The sequence below is a fragment of the Triticum aestivum genome, chromosome 3B (genome assembly GCF_018294505.1).
Source record: "Triticum aestivum cultivar Chinese Spring chromosome 3B, IWGSC CS RefSeq v2.1, whole genome shotgun sequence".
Lineage (NCBI taxonomy): Eukaryota > Viridiplantae > Streptophyta > Magnoliopsida > Poales > Poaceae > Triticum > Triticum aestivum.
Window position 1 is genome coordinate 589874958 of NC_057801.1, and position 5212 is coordinate 589880169.

Genomic DNA, 5212 nt, shown 5'->3' on the forward strand with positions numbered 1-5212 from the left:
GTTCCCTTTGTCATCGGTATGTTACTTGCCCGAGATTTGATCGTCGGTATCCAATACCTAGTTCAATCTCGTTACCGGCAAGTCTCTTTACTCGTTCCGTAATGCATCATTCCGTAACCAACTCATTTGGTCACATTGCTTGCAAGGCTTATAAAGATGTGCATTACCGAGAGGGCCCAGAGATACCTCTCCGACAATCGGAGTGACAAAACCTAATCTCGAAATACGCCAACTCAACATGTACCTTCGGAGACACCTGTAGTACTCCTTTATAATCACCCAGTTACGTTGTGACGTTTGGTAGTACCCAAAGTGTTCCTCCGGTAAACGGGAGTTGCATATTTCTCATAGTTATAGGAACATGTATAAGTCATGAAGAAAGCAATAGCAATATACTAAACGATCAAGTGCTAGGCTAACGGAATGGGTCATGTCAATCACATCATTCTTCTAATGATGTGATCCCATTAATCAAATGACAACACATGTCTATGGTTAGTAAACATAACCATCTTTGATTAATGAGCTAGTCAAGTAGAGGCATACTAGTGACTATATGTTTGTCTATGTATTCACACATGTATCATGTTTCCGGTTAATACAATTCTAGCATGAATAATAAACATTTATCATGATATGAGGAAATAAATAATAAATTTATTATTGCCTCTAGGGCATATTTCCTTCAGCACCGACACCCCCTGCTCTCCTTTTATGACGGCGTTGTCCATCCTGGAGCCATTCATATCCAGGTACACTCTGCCACCTGCCAACGACCTTCATGGAAGCCACCACACTCGGCAGGTGTTCGATCAAATGTCATTGAGCTTATTTTCGGAGTCCATGTCGTTTTTTCAAAGTAATAAGGATGGAGGGGTACTCGACCATGAAAGGTGGGTTGTTATGCGATGCGCGATTGACTATATCTGCGAATTTTGTAGACAGGAGCAGGGAGGACATTCTGGCAGCATGTGCATGAATCTCCCTATGACATGCACATCATCCATGATCGCAATGTGAGGTGATTATCCTATCGATGGTATGCTATTGAGACCGTCGTCAGCAAGTTTTGTCACGTAATTGCTCAGCTGGAGGCTAGGTGGCCATTGCACATGCAGAGGAGGAGATCGTAAGTTTTGTTTCTTCTTTCTCAACTTGTTGATTGAATCATTCATTCACTCAATGTTGTTCTACACATGTAGCTTGTACACGTTGTCGTGATGTACTATAGGAAAGAGGGACGTCCATTTAAATGCACACACTGTATTAGACGACATGATCCGTTATTGAAAAACTTGTTGGACAACAATTTGAGACATTGTTGTACTAGAATTATTTGCATGCTATCCATGGATGATTTGTGTTATTTTATATCTGAACTTTGATGAATATCAGCCAGTTTGCATGAATGTTGTCCGCTAAGTCGAAACCCGGCTTGAAATGTATGCGGGCAGTGTCGGATGGCTGACTCCAGCATCCATGTCGGCAGTCTGGTCCCCTGTCCGCAGACGGATACCGGAGCAAATGTGTGGGTGAATCTTGGAGATGCCTTTATTGGTGATGGATGTTGATGGTTGTTGTTGTGTGCTGCTGATTTGGTTGTATACTTTTTATATTGGATTGTTGTATAGAGCGGGTATTAATATTAACTTGATATTAATACCATTTTTATAAAAAAACAAAGAATATAAAAGGATATAGCATTTGCATCACTCTCCTACTGATAAACCGTTACCCCAAATCGGTTGAACAAAACTCATACGACCATTTCCAGGTGGTTGCACTCAAAGTCCAAAAGCTCTGAACTTCATCACACCAAGGTAAAGACCATGTGGTGATCTAGTGAGTAACCATGTGGATAACTTGCAAAACATTACGCTCCAACATCAAATATCATTCTGGTAGTTCCAAATTGTCCAAGAGAGATTGACATGCGGATTTAAGTCTTGAGTTTCCCATTCGCCCCAAACATACTAAAAGTACTAGTCAGCGTGGAAAGCTTAAAAAGATACATGGACCATTCTCTACAACAAGCATGCAAAAGGACATTGTTTGTATATTTGTCAACAAACAATACCTTTCTATACCATTTTCAATTGGGCACTACATGCTTACACCAAATGTCTTTTACTAGAGGAAGAAAATCATCATGCTTCAGCCAAGCCACATCAAACATAAATGAAGGAAATATGCCCTAGAGGCAATAATAAAGTTGTTATTTTATATTTCCTTATATCATGATAAATGTTTATTATTCATGCTAGAATTGTATTAACCGGAAACTTGATACATGTGTGAATACATAGACAAAATAACGTGTCCCTAGTATGCCTCTACTAGACTAGCTCGTTGATCAAAGATGGTTATGTTTACTGACCATAGACATGTGTTGTCATTTGATGAACATGATCACATCATTAGAGAATGATATGATGGACAAGACCCATCTGTTAGCTTAGCATAATGATCGTTAAGTTTTATTGCTATTGCTTTCTTCATGACTTATACATGTTCCTTTGACTATGAGATTATGCAACTCCCGAATACCAGAGGAACACCTTGTGTGTTATCAAACGTCACAACGTAACTAGGTGATTATAAAGATGCTCTACAGGTGTCTCCGAAGGTGTTTGTTAAGTTGGCGTAGATCGAGATTACAATTTGTTTCGTGTATCAGAGAGGTATCTCTAGGCCCTCTCCATAATGCTCATCACTATAAGCCTTGCAAGCAATGTGACTAATGAGTTAGTGACGGGATGATGCATTATGGAACGAGTAAAGAGGCTTGCCGATAATGAGATTGAACTAGGTACGATGATACAGACAATCGAATCTCGGGCAAGTAACATACCGATGACAAAGGGAACAACGTATGTTGTTGTGTGGTTTGACCGATAAATATCTTCGTAGAATATGTAGGAGCCAATATGAGCATCCAGGTTCCGCTATTGGTTATTGATCAGATATGTGTCTCGATCATGTCTACATAGTTCTTGAACCCGTAGGGTCCGCACGCTTAATGTTTGATGACAATTTGTATTATGAGTTATGTGTTTTTGGTGACCAAAGTTTGTTCGGAGTCCCGGATGAGATCATGAACATGACGAGGAGTCTCTAAATGATCTAGAGGTAAAGATTCATATATTAGAAGGTTATATTCGAACATCGAAGATTCATATATTTTTTCGAAGTACCGTCATGCTAACGGAACTCTTCCTCGACCCTCTACTGGACCAAGAGTTTGAGGGACGTCATCGAGCTGAACGTGTGCTGAACACGGAGGTGTCGTACGTTCAGTACTTGGATCGGTTGGATCGTGAAGACGTTCGACTACATCAACCGCGTTAACTAACGCTTTTGCTTTCGGTCTACAAAGGTACATGGACACACTCTCCCCCTCTCGTTGCTATGCATCTCCTAGATAGATCTTGCGTGATCGTAGGAATTTTTTGAAATTGCATGCTACGTTCCCCAACAGTGGCATCCGAGCCAGGTCTATGCGTAGATGATATGCACGAGTAGACCATAAAGAGTTGTGGGCGATAATAGTCATACTGCTTACCACCAACATCTTACTTTGATTTGGCGGTATTGTTGGATGAAGCGGCCCGGACCGACATTACATGAGCGCGTTCATTAGACTGGTTCGACCGACGTGCTTTGCACACACGTGGTTGGCAGGTGTATGTTTCTCCAACTTTAGTTGAATCGAGTTTGACTACGGCCGGTCCTTGTTGAAGGTTAAAACAACACATTTGACGAAAAATCATTGTGGTTTTGATGCCTAGGTAAGAACGGTTCTTGCTAGAAGCCCGTAGCAGCCATGTAAAACTTGCAACAACAAAGTAGAGGACGTCTAACTTGTTTTTGCAGGGCTTGTGGTGATGTGATATGGTCAAGACATGATGTGATATAAATTGTTGTATGTGATTATCATGTTTGGTAACACAAAGTTATCGGCAACTGGCAGGAACCATATGGTTGCCGCTTTATTATATGAAATGCAATCGCCATGTAATTGCTTTACTTTATCACTAAGCGGTAGCAATAGTCGTAGAAGCAATAGTTGGCGAGACGACAATGATGCTACGATGGAGATCAAGGTGTCAAGCCGGTGACAATGGAGATCATGACGGTGCTTTGGAGATGGAGATCAAAGCCACAAGATGATGATGGCCATATCATGTCATATATTTTGATTTTATGTGATGTTTATCTTTTATGAATCTTATTTTGCTTAGTACGATGGTAGCATTATAAGATGATCCCTCACTAAATTTCAAGGTATAAGTGTTCTCCTTGAGTATGCACCATTGCTACAGTTTGTCGTGCCGAGACACCATGTGATGATCGGGTGTGATAAGCTCTATGTTCACATACAATGGGTGCAAGCCAGTTTTGCATGTGCAGAATACTCGGGTTAAACTTGACGAGCCTAGCATATGCAGACATGGTCTCGGAACACTGAGACCGAAAGGTCGAACGTGAATCATATAGTTGATAGATCAATATATAGATGTTCATCATTGAAAACTACTCCATCTCACGTGATGATCGAACATGGTTTAGTTGATATGGATCATGTGATCATTTAGATGACTAGAGGGATGTCTATCTAAGTGAGAGTTCTTTAGTAATATGATTAATTGAACTTTAATTTATTATGAACTTAGTCCTGATAGTATTTTGCAAATTATGTTGTAGATCAATAGCTCGTGTTGTAGTTTCCCTATGTTTTTATATGTTCCTAGAGAAAACTAAGTTGAAAGATGATAGTAGCAACAATGTGGACTGGGTCCGTGACCTAAGGTTTATCCTCATTGCTGCACAGAAGAATTATGTCCTTGATGCACCGCTAGGTGACAGACCTATTGCAGGAGCAGATGCAGATGTTATGAACGTTTGGCTAGCTCAATATGATGACTACTTGATAGTTTAGTGCACCATGCTTTACGGCTTAGAACCGGGACTTCAAAAATGTTTTGAACTCCACGGAGCATATGAGATGTTCCAAGAGCTGAAATTGGTGTTTCAGGCTCATGCCCTTGTCGAGAGGTGTGAGACCTCTGACAAGTACTTCACCTACAAGATGGAGGAGAATAGCTCAACCAATGAGCATGTGCTCAGAATGTCTGAGTACTACAATTTCTTGAATGAAGAGGGAGTTAATCTTCCAGATAAGATAGTAATTGACAGAGTTCTCTAGTCACTA